The 12,869-nt window shown below is 42.6% G+C and overlaps 1 long non-coding RNA gene across 1 annotated transcript; it reads right to left on the bottom strand.

The window, feature by feature from the left end:
- LOC129177698 (uncharacterized) lies at positions 1 to 6,332 on the bottom strand. The gene is made up of 3 exons (XR_008569650.1): positions 5,974 to 6,332; positions 282 to 392; positions 1 to 159 (listed from the first exon to the last, which is right to left on the bottom strand). It is a non-coding gene; the product is annotated as an uncharacterized LOC129177698 (long non-coding RNA).
- Between the last annotated feature and the right edge of the window lie 6,537 nt (positions 6,333 to 12,869).

The following is a 12,869-nucleotide window of genomic DNA, read 5'->3' as shown; positions in this document are numbered from 1 at the left end:
GCCCCAGACCATCACACTACCATCACCATATTTTACTGTTGGTGTGATGTTCTTTTTCTGAAATGCAGTGTTACTTTTACACCAGAAAAAAGTTCAACTTTTGTCTCGTCAGACCACAGAGTATTTTCCCAAAGGTCTTGGGGATCATCAAGATGTTTTCTGGAAAAAATGAGACAAGCCTTTATGTTCTTTTTGTTCAGCAGTGGTTTTCATCTTGGAACTCTACCATGTAAGCCGTTTTTGCCCGGTGTCTTTCTTATGGTGGAGTCATGAACACTGACCTTAACTGAGGCAGGTGAGGCCTGCATTTCTTTGGATGTTGTTGTGGGGTCTTTTGTGACCTCTTGGATGAGTCGCAGCTGCCCTCTTGGGGTAATTTTGGTCGGCCACTCCTGGGAAGGTTCATCACTGTTACATGTTTTCACATTTGTAGATAATGGCTCCCACTGTGGTTCGCTAAAGTCCCAAAGGTTTAGAAATTTTTAGAAACCTTTTCCAGACTGATAGATTTCAATTACTTTCTTTCTGGGAGGGGGGGGCGGCAATCACTTTTTCACACAGGGCCACGTAGGTTTTGATTTTTCTTCTCCCTTAATAATAAAAAGTTTTATTTAAAAGCAGCATTTTGTGTTCAGTTAGGTGGTCATTGACTAATATTTAAATTTGTTTGATGACCTGAAATATTTAAGTGTGACAAACGTGTCAAAAATGAAGAAATCAGGAACGGGCAAATACTTTTTCACACAAATGTATAAAAATGTAGATTAAGTGTCTTTTCTTTCAACACTTTTAACACATGGTGGGCTTTCCTGGTGTTAAGAACACAAAAGCAGATCCATGTCAGCGATATCGTGGACATCATCTCTGTCCTCCTGGGCAAAGAACATCATGTTCCACATCAAGTACATGTCAATTGTATGAAAGCGTAAAGTGATGGCTATTGGTTGAATCTGATACCTGATCATCATTCATTGTATGTGTGCGTTAGTGTATGTGTGATTGCACTCTATCCATGTTATTGAACGCTCATTAGTCTTTTCCCTGCAGGAGTGAGGTTTGTCCAAAGGAGGTAATTACTATATTGATCATTCATCTACCCCTGCTCCAGCATTCCTCCTACAGTTACTGTACAGTCGTGAACACTAAGGGCCAAAGCTGGGCACAGACATTCATAGTCTTGTTTTTACTGTACAACCTCATCTGCAACGGTTGAAGTGCTCAGACTCTACAGACCAACTGAGAGCCACGACTAGAAAATAAGACATTAAAGAACAAAAACAATGAGTATGTTCCCATGCACTAAATTAATGGGATTACTTAAGTAATTCGACATCCCAGTTTACATGCACTATCTCCAATGCAATTACTGGCCATATGCTGTGTGTCTCCCAAAATGCTAGATGGTGTTTATCCTCCATTCAGCACAAGTAAATGTTTGGCTTTTTTGGTTGATGTGCTACGTCACATATAAACAAGGTATCTCAGCTCATTGTTGCCACGTCCGCTTATTCTAAGCGACTTCGGGCTTGTTTTTTTTGTAAGACGCTTAACAATTCCATGTTGCTTTGGGCTTGTTTTCAGAAAGTTAGTCGCAGACAAAGAGTAGCTCAATAGACTTGACATTGGACCACGTTTTCCCTTGCCCGGACGCGGGTCACCGGGGCCCCCCTCTGGAGCCAGGCCTGGAGGAGGGGCACGATGGCGAGCGTCTGGTGGCCGGGCCTATGCCCATGGGGCCCGGCCGGGCAAGGCCCGAAGAGACGACATGGATCACCCCTCCAATGAGCTCACCACTCATGAGAGGGGCCAAAGGGGTCGGGTGCAGAGTCAGCTGGGTGGCAGCCGAAGGCGGGGACCTTGGCGGTCCGATCCTCAGCTACAGAAACTAGCTCTAGGGACATGGAATGTCACCTCTCTGGTAGGGAAAGAGCCTGAGCTGGTGCATGAGGTTGAGAAGTTCCGGCTAGATATAGTGGACTCACCTCAACGCACAGCAAGGGCTCTGGAACCAGTCCTCTTGAGAGGGGTGGGACTTTGTTCCACTCTGGCGTTGCTAGCAGTGAGAGGTGACGGGCAGGGGTGGCAATTCTTGTTGTGCCCCGGCTTGTGGCCTGTATGTTGGAGTTTAACCTGGTGAACGAGAGGGTAGTTTCCCTCCGTCTTCGAGTGGGGGGACGGGTCCTGACTGTTGTTTGTGCTTATGCGCCAAACAGCACTTCAGAATACCCCACCCTTTTTGGAGTCTCTAGAGGAAGTACTGAAGAGTGCTCCCTCAGGCGATTCCTTTGTTCTGTTGGGGGACTTCAACGCTCACATTGGCAGCAACAGTGAGACCTGGAGGGACGTGATTGGGAGGAACGGCCCCCCTGATCTGAACCCGAGCGGTGCTTTGTTATTGGATTTCTGTGCTCGTCACAGATTGTCGATAACAAACACTATGTTCAAGCATTTGCAGCCATATGTTTTGGACACTCGGGTGAAGAGAGGGGCGGAGCTGTCAACTGATCACCACCTGGTGGTAAGTTGACTCCGATGGTGGGGGAGGATGCCGGTCAGACCTGGCAGACTCAAACGTATAGTGGACTCCGCCAGGGCTGCCCTTTGTCACCAATTCTGTTCATTATTTTTATGGACAGAATTTCTAGGCGCAGCCAGGGCTCTGAGGGGTTCTGATTTGGTGGCTGCAGGATTGAGTCTCTGCTTTTTGCAGATGATGTGGTCCTGCTGGCTGCATCGAGCTGTGAACTTCAACTTTCACTGGATTGGTTCGCAGCCGAGTGTAAAGCGGCCGGGATGAGAATCAGCACCTCCATGTCCAAGTCCATGGTTCTCGCCCGGAAAAGGGTGGAACGCCATCTCCAGGTCGGGGATGAGATTCTGCCCCAAATGGAGGAGTTTAGGTACCTCGTTCATGAGTAACGGAAGGATGGAACGCGAGATCGACAAGCGAATTGGTGCGGCATCTGCAGTGATGCGGACTCTACATCGGTCTGTTGTTGTAAAGAAAGAGCTAAGCCAAAAGGCAGTAGTGACCGAAAGGACAAGATCGCGGGTACAAGCGGCCGAAATGAGTTTTCTCCGTAGGGTGGCTGGGCTCTCCCTTAGACATAAGGCAAGAAGCACTGTCATCCGGGAGAGACTCGGAGCAGAACCGGCCGGGGAGAGGAAAATCTGGGCCTCCCTGCTAAGGCTGTTGCCCCCGCGACCCGATCTCAGACAAGCGGTGGAAGATGGATGGATGGATGGTCGCTAGTCGCATTAGTATAGCTACAGATTAGAAATGCTATTGCTCTTGTGGCTATAGTGATAAGCAATTGCACATGGCAACAACAACTAAGGTGCCATGAGAAGGACTTCAAGAGACACACTGTGCTATCAACTATGTCTCTGTTGAAGTGACTATGCAAAACAAAACAAAAACAACTGTTGTCCTGTCTAGAAACAATACAGGGCGGCGCTCTGTGATGGATACTTTTTTTACATTACAAAGTTTGACCGTTTGGCCTCCTCTATTCATATGTACTGTACTATGTGTCTTTAATAGGCACTGACGGTAGACTGTATTTGGATTTCCTCCACATCCGTGACAGACCGAGAGACAATTTAGATGGTAGCTAAAGTTACAATCACCAAACATTGACACATATTAGCTTGAACAGCTACTAGCAATGTGCATACAGTTTATAAATTTCTACCCACCTAGCCACAATTAATGTTGGGTTATATCACGCCGTGGTGACTGGCACGTGCGCTCCGCTCTGGTAGCACATACTGTACATGTAAGACTAAACCAGTTTCCAATCACATAATCTAGGTATGTTGCAATCATTCCAATCCACTCATCAAAAAGCCAAACACAATCTAATTAAAGTGTTTACATGCATGTTTAAAAGCTGGTTTTAAGCTCATTCATGCAATCATTGTTTTTTTCAGTGTGAATTTGTAATTTGTAAATGTACTGACCGATAAATGGTCCTCTCAGCATTTCACAGACGTTTTAAATCTTGCGCGATCTTGTGATACACCAAGATGGCACATTAAAAATGTATAGTGCAAAGAACCTCACAGCAACTAAGCATCATTTATGCTGAAGACAACAAAACGATTCAAAATCAAATGCTCTCAAGGGGCATTCCATAGAATGGACACAAAATGGATACAAAAAATAAGTATGTCCAAGCTACAACGATACAATACAGTGAGTGAGTGAATAATTTCAATACATTTAAAGCTTTGTCTGTATAGACAAAAAATTGTTGCAAAATACTATTGCTCACCAAAGACACAAATTCTAAAGGAAAAACATCCAAAAACCAGCATGAAAATGCTTCCAAAAACAGAACGACACAAGGACCTGCGGTCAAATGCTTATTAAGTTTTGTAATGTAACCAATTTTTCCGGGAAAAATGTGCTCTCTAATGTCGCAAGAACTTGCCGCTGTTGTGCATGATGTCCTCAATTTTACAAGACTCTAACTCGGCAAGAGTCCGATTAACTGCCTTTTGCGACTTTTTGGCAACAAAGCTGCTCACACGGCAGCCTGTCAGGGATTACGTCACATGCAGCAGAGTGCCCTAATGCTGATTTAATGGCACCCAAAAAAATAACGAAAACCAGGACATTTTCATCACTTTCTTTTAAAAAAAAGGACATTTCCTGGGAAAAAAGGATGTTTGGTCACCCTAGTAGTAACCTCAGGTGAGGACAAACTCAGATGACATTTAGAAATTCTGTCCTGTATGGATTTAATTTCCACAACAATAGATAAGGACACAGCTGAGGACTGAGTTGTGATAAATGAAAAAATGCAAATGTAGCCATTTATTTTCGCCCCCGCATGTAACCTCCAAACGAGAAAATAATGCAGTGCACTTTGTGTGACTCATTTGGTGTGCTAATGCTTGTGTGGGGGTGTCCAATGGCAGCTCAAAACAAAAAAACAATCATTTAGTTTTCTTGTAAATATAAAATATTAAACACGATTTTGAAAAGTGGTTAGCATGATGGCCACACAGTCAGGAGATCTGGAAGACCTGGGTTCGACTCTCCGTTGGACATCTCTGTGTGGCGTTTGCATGTTCTCCTGTGCAAACGTGGGTTTTCTGCAGGTACTCCAGCTTTCTATCACGTTCTCACATGCGACTCGAGATTGTCCATAGGTATGAACGTGAGTGCGAATGGTTGTTTGTCTATATGTGCCCTGCGATTGGCTACCCCAGTGAGGACAATCGGCTTAGAAAATAGATGAATGAATGAATGTTTGAAAAACAATGATAAGAGTGAAGCCTCGAAATTCAAACCGCAATGTAGTGAGGGACGACTGTAGTAGAGTTTGTGTCTTCTTTCCGCTCTGAAGACCACACGTTAGTCACTCTGGCTACTTTTCATCCTCGTCAACTGTCAGTTTGACAGACATCTATCCAAAAGGAATCCCCTTTGGGGTTCTTTCATTATTGGGACAGTGCTAATAAGATGTCTTGACTTTTTATATATATACTATGTTTCTGTGTGTGTGTGTATGTGTGTATATGTTTGTCTGTGCTCCCCACCTGTGACCTCAAAATGATTTACAGCTGCTACCTGCCAATTGCACCTGACAAGCAATCTACCTATCATGTCTCCACAAATGCTCCCCAACCAGTGGGCAGATACAACACATGAATACACACACACACACACACACACACACACACACACACACACACACACACACACACACATTGCATTAACACTTTGAATCCAGTGGAGAACATTGCAGTCAATTACAGTCAATGACAACAGCAGGGCTCTTCCATTTGTCATTCTCCTGACCACACTGAGATGAATCTTTTACATTTTTTGATGGCTGTTGTGGGTGTTTCGACGTATTTGACAGATAGAAAAGCCATCGTGTGTGTGTGTGTGTGTGTGTGTTTACTGTCAATGTGTGTGCACCACAGGTCAGTGGATTATGGAAATGTTCTCCTACTTACAATATCCACATCTGTTCTGCTGGTTCCACCCTCCGTCTTCCCTCTGATGTGTGTCCAGGTGACATTCCTGTCTGGCCAGCTTCATCATCATCACAGTTGTTGATGAATCAGGCAGCCTCATTTGCATAATAACCCGCTGCAACCGTAGAAGGCGAATTGGAAGGAAACCTCCTTGAAGCATGGATGCCCATCTCTCCTGTGTGAGGCTCTGTTTATTGGATTTAGAAACAAAGCACATTTATTGTTTAGTTCTTCCAAAATACATAAAGATGCATCTAAATACATTTGAATATCTCTGAAAAGTACATTAATTTCAGTAGTTCAATTCAAAACGTCACTCTCTTATACTGTATTCTATAGATTCATTACACACAAAGTGAAATATCTGAAGAATGTATTTCATACATTTCTTAACAATTTTGATGATTATAGCTTACAGCTAATAAAAAAAAAACAAGTTTCATCCATCCATCTTCTTCCGCTGATCCGAATGTCAGGTCCCGGGGGCAGCAGCCTAACAGGAAAGCCCAGACTTCTCTCTTCCCGGCTACTTCATCCAGCTCCTTCTAGTGGATCCTGAGGCGTTCTCAGGCCAGTTGAGTGACACGTAGGCCCTCCAATGTGTCGGACGTGCACTGAACAAAAGGCATCTGGAGCAGATGCCTGAGCCGCCTCATCTGGCTCCTCTCAATGCAGCAGCGGTTCTACTCCAACTTTCTCCCAGATGAGCAGTGCTTCTCACCTTATCTCAAAAGGAGAGCCCAGCCACCCTTCGGAGAAAACTCATTTTGGCCTCTTGTACCTGCAATCTTGTCCTTTCGGTCTCTACCCAAAGCTCATGACCCAAAGCTCGTAGGTGAGGGTAGGAACGTAGATCGACCGGTAAATTGAGAGCTTTGCCTTTGGCCTTAGCTCCTTCTTCACCACAATGGATCACTGCAGATGCCGCACCAATTCGCCTGTCAATCTCACGTTCCATCCTTCCAACACTTGTGAACAAGACCACGAGGTACTTAAACTCTTCCACTTGGGGCAGGATCTTATCCCCGACTTGGCACTCCACCCTTTTGCAGGTGAGAACCATGGACTCAGACTTGAAGATGCAGATTCTCACCCCAGCGGTTTCACCCTTGGCTGCAAAACGATCCAGTGAGAGTTGACGATCACAGCCCGAAGAAACCAGCAGGACCACAATCTGCAAAAAGCAGAGACCCAATCCTGCAGCCACCAAACCGGATTCCTAGAAATTCTGTCCATAAAAGTAATGAACAGAGGGCAGCCCTGGTGAAGTCCAGTCCTCACTGGAAATAAGGCAGCGCAGGCCAAGCTCTGACAACGGTCATACAGGCAGTAAACTGCCTGAATTAGGTGGTCCGGTACCCCATAATCAAGGACCCTGCTGAGAGTGTAGAGTTGGTCCACAGTACCACCACAACAATAAACACACTGCTCCTCCTGAATGGTCCCAGACTCAACATTATTTCCTCAGGAACTACTCTAAATTTATGTACCTTAGTTCCTCCGTAACTACTCTACTCATTAGTTCCTCATTAGTTCTTCATTAGTTCCACAGTAACTAGTCTAAATGTATGTGCCTTAGTCTTTATTTCCTCATTAGTTCTTCAGTAGTTCTTCATTAGTTCCTCAGGAACTACTCTAAATTGATGTGCCTTAGTTCCTCCCTAACTACTCTACTCATTAGTTCCTCATTAGTTCATTAGTTCGTCAGTAACCAGTCTAAATTTATGTGCCTTAGTTATTAGTTCCTAATTACTTCTTCATTAGTTCCTCAGTAACTATTCTAAATGTATGTGTCTTCGTTCCACCGCAACTACTCTACCCATTAGTTCCTCATTAGTTCTTCATTAGTTCCTCAGTAACTAGTCTAAATTTATGTGCTTTAGCCATTAATTCCTCATTAGTTCTTAATTCGTTCCTCAGTAACTTTCTCAAAATTTATGTGCCTTAGTCATTATTAGTTCATCATTAGTTCTGCATTAGTTCCTCAGTAACTACTGTACTTTTGTGTACCTTATTGTAAAGTGTGACCATTAAGTAAAACCGTGATGGAGTGAAGCCGCGATAGTCGAAACGCGAGGTGAGGAACAACTGTATTACAGTTCCTACAAATTCCTTTGAGAAAATTTGTTAAGCAAATATGTTGATGTCGGAACCTAATTTGTTCAAACTTAGTTTCATTATAGGGTCAAACAACTCTGTACAGAAATGTTTAAAGGTCAAATATTATACTTTTTCACTATTTGAAGTCTCAGAGGTCCCACAATAGTGTCTTGAAAGTGTGTTGGCCAAAATCTTGACTTGATGCTGGAATTTAGATTGACAAGTGCTTTTAGTAAGCCCTACACGGTACACACTTTTGTGTGTCTGTGGATTTAACGATAATGTGTTTGCCCGTGCCTTACTTTGGCACAGAAGCTCCCTGGTGTATTTTAACCACGATAACTCTGCGCTTGTCGAACCTTATAGATACACTATATCACATGCAACAACGTAACATGAAGGAGTGGGACAGGAGGGCACACACATGAGCAACACTAACATAGCCATGTGAGCTACAGTGCTAACATTACAGTCACATTTTGCCAGGTTAGCCTATTTGCTGAAGAAAAACAAACTGATCATGGATAGTTCCAGGCTTTATTTTAAGATGCGCAGTGAAGCCTGCTTTTTACAAAGCTGTGGTGGGTTTATACACAGGGTCGGCTTGTCTAGCTAGGGGCGGGTCAGAAGCAGTATCATGTCCAAAACCTGACCCAAAACTTCAAAACCGCACGACCTGAGGACGATGCTATAATTTTCTCATGTTTGGTGCTCATAACAGGCTCCATGGACACATATGAGTGTTATAACATCATTAAAAGTCAATTTTGCATAACAGGGGGCCTTTAAATCATGTTTTCATGAAGGCAAACTTGGAGAAGGGGACATTTGAACAGCTGCTGCATCTGCTTTAGCACCTTACAATGACCTCTGTGGCATTAGGAAATTGAATCTCAAATGGAACATCTGGGAACAGCACCTACAAATTACCACAGACAACCCCGACTTCCAACTTCACTTAAAAGTAAATGGACCTGCAGCCAACATTTTAGTCATATTTATAATAATTTTGATATATGAACATATATGGTCATGTTTTAACTCAGGGAATTTTTGCTTCCATTAGATTTTAATGGCTTCCAGCAGTTCAAGTGATGTATAATTGAATAATTGAGGAAGTCAGTTATTGGTGCCTGACATTTTGTTTAAAAGAAAAGAAGTAATAATGAGCATCCGCTACTTTTCCAGACTGCATCTTTTCGTAAACAGACCACATTTCTTTACACGTTGTCCCCTTTAGACAAAAATAATATGCCATTCCAGTCATGTGACGGACACAGGCCCTCATCAAGGAAAAATATCTCCAGTCATGTGTAAGTTCAAGATTGTAGTGTATATGCATGGTCTTTCATGTTATCATTCAGAACCAGTGGCAGTGCCGGTTCAATTAAAGTCCCAACCGGAATAAACTACCGCTAAATCGGCACGTGTTAATCCGAATAAGGAAATGATCGCATTCATTCATTCCGTAACTCCAACTGCAGATAACTAAACAACAAGCATTTCCTGTCTTTTCCTTCCCATTCTCATTAAAAAGTTTCCTCTCTACTATCAGCAATAGGGGAGGGATTTGGGTCTCGGTACATGTCAATACTAAATTAAATCCATAATAAATATATTGAAGCAGGAAATGTGTTATGCTACTGAGTAAACCAAACATCCTGCTGAATTTATTCCTCCCATTTTTCAAGCTACTCAGGGGAAAAATAATACTCTCAGTTGAGCCTGCCAGGCCAAATACATTTTTGACTTGAGGGTTGGCTGTCTGGCCATTGAATAAAAAACATATGACATGGGATTATTTCCCAAACCGCATTTCAAGGTGGTCTTAAAAGCCAATTCCAAATCCGAGTCTGGTTCACAGTGTCTTATGCGTCGCTCAGCAGCACATTCCCATGTGTGTGTCCTTTCCTGATGACAATGAACATCCCACTGTACGGTGAAATGTGCCAAGACCAGGGGTTTCATTTATAAAAGAGGATTCCTACGAAAACTGTGCGTACATACAAAAATATTCAGAGTCTGAAAATTGAGGTGAATGGATCAAAAATAACAAAGCATTTGTGTCATTTGTGGGACCAATGAGTGTAATCATTTGCGCTGACTGTTTTGGTGAAAGCAGACTGATGCAAAATATGGCACTGGAAAATTGGACTAATGTAAGGTAAACATGACGTACGAACAGCAGGCATGAGACTGGAACCTCGGTTAGCATCCGCCCCAGTTAGCCTGTCTTTTGGTTAACATCGGAGATTTATGCCACAATTTTGCCTCAGTTTGCGTGCATTCTTCGCGCACATACTTTAATGTAGCAATCTGTGTAAAGAGAAAATGTTTTTAAACCAGTAGCACAACAAAGCGAGATCAAAATTCAGATAAATCCTGCCAATGCATTCTATAGAATGGGTCGCTCTCTAGCTCACCTGTTGTGTACCAGGCTTCCTTTACCGAATGTTTGGCCCGGCTTGTTAAGCGGCCAGCTGGCGGCACTTAGCAATGAACACATGAAGTGCAGCAGACAAGCCCTGCTTAAAAAAATGTAACCATTTCACATCATTTCTTACACTGTGGTGAAAAGACATACAGAAGGGAAAAACACACAACCACATACCGTGGCGTCAGGCAACCCGGCCAATCAGCATATTAGATGCTCATTTTAAAGAGATCTGTGAAAGTCCCTTTTCTCGCTGACAGTAGTATAGTGTTATCATGCGCTTCTTTGTCTTGAAATGGCGGTTGATGCAGTGTATCACCTCCACCGTTAGTCTGTAAGAGAAACTGCAGCTGCTAAATTCCCCACTCCACCACTTACGGGGTGCAGGTGCGCTGGTCCACCACAATAAGGTCTCCCACTCAACACTAAATCCATGACTTATCAATGATTCCTCTCAACTATGTGCGGTATCAACGTTGCTTCAATGTCACTGCTGTCACCGTGTCAAGTTTCATCGGTTTGGCAATGTTGATTCACCATCTGTTTTGCATTGGAATTTCAATGTCAACCGTTCTGACAGGAAATCAACAACAACCAACATTGTTTCAACGCTACCTGGCTATCTTGGACGTCTATGAATTGTGAATTTCCCCGCTGTGGGATAAATAAAGTACAAATACTATGATGTCATCAAAAATGTTAACACAAATCCCGTTTTTATAGTTTTAAAATGATAGTTTAACATGCATAAAGCAATTCTAAATGCATGTGAATTATGAATGAAAGGGCTAAATGAACATTTCATGTTACTTTTACATTCATTCAAGAGTACTGTTCCCAAAGACACAATATGGCAGCGAGACACCACATGTACACCATCTTCCTGTTGTTTTGTGAATTCAATAGCGTGAAAAAACTCTTTTGAATTCTTCCTTTCACCTTCAAAATGCTGGCACTTGCAACTTTCTTTGGCTCAATTGTGGGATACAGTGCTAAGGTGGGAAACACTATTGGATTGAAAAAAACAACTCATGTCAAAACAGGAAGGTGGTTGATCTCGCTGCCACGTTGTGTCTTTGGGGGAAGTCGAATCAAGAATCACGTCCTCAATGAAGGTAAAAGTAACCTTAAATGTTCATTTATCCCTTTCATTCGTCAGTTATATGCATTTATCTCCATTTGAAATTATTTTCTGCGTGTCAAACTATAATTGTAAAACTACAAAAATGTCTTTTGCGTTCACATTTTTGGCTTTAACATATCAATTGGATTTCCATTATTCCACATGGGAAAAATTGTTTCGGTTAGCATCCGATTCGGTTAGAGTCAGACCTTCTGAAACGAGTGAACGAAGCTTAACAAGGTTCCACAGAATGTAACTGAACAGCATCATATTATTCCCAAAATGACTGACATCAGACATCACATTCATTCCTTCATACCTTGCTAAAAATAATCATGCACATGCACATGATAAGAGGCTTTTTTCCACTACGTGATATTGTTTGAATTGTTTGATATTGACCACAATGTGTTTACGAGTGTCGGGCTAGTTTTACCTAGTACGACTATTACAAATTTCTACCTTAAAGTAAATAATGTTAATGATAATTTGTCACGGTTTACTATTGTGGTTGTGTAATGTATAGATGTACACTGAGAAGTAACACTGAGAGTATTCCCAGTACCGTACATACTGTGATACTGTTAACAGAACAATGCTCACCATCAACCAATGGTAGGAAACTCAGGTGTACAAATGTACAGGAAATGTCCGGAAGACTGCCTAATAGACAGCTTTTGAGCTGTTTGTGGATATAATAGTATGTGTGTGATATATGTAGCATGTAGCCTGGAGAGACATACTCATGGGGTTGTGTGAGGGTGTCTCTTCTGTCATTGTGGTCACGCTTCCTTACTCTGGAGGGAAGAAACAGAAGACGTCAGGAACGGATGTGTACGTCTGTGTAAGCATATGTGTGTCTGCGATTTGGCTGGCCTTCATCTTTTTTTTTTTTTAAACGCTCTGGAGAAAGTTAGGACCACAACAGCAAGAAGCCAAGCAAAGCGTTGCCTCTCGGCTGTAAAACATCCAGAAGAAAAATGAAGTACAGTTTTTATCCATGTTCTTTGTGGTCACGCCGCTGTTTATAGAGTTAAGATGTCTCATCAAAAAGGAATTCCACTTCCACATTATCAATCTTTGTTTCAGAAGGCCAAAAGCCTACGAAGGAGTTTGCAGATGTGACCTGTTAGAGGTTTACATCTGGGTTAATATAGCTTATATGATATAATTGGCAACACATGGAATTATAGTTCCAATTTATTGTGCTAATACAGA

This window comes from Dunckerocampus dactyliophorus, chromosome 2 (assembly GCF_027744805.1).
Source record: "Dunckerocampus dactyliophorus isolate RoL2022-P2 chromosome 2, RoL_Ddac_1.1, whole genome shotgun sequence".
Lineage (NCBI taxonomy): Eukaryota > Metazoa > Chordata > Actinopteri > Syngnathiformes > Syngnathidae > Dunckerocampus > Dunckerocampus dactyliophorus.
This window is presented reverse-complemented; position numbering and strand designations above follow the sequence as displayed.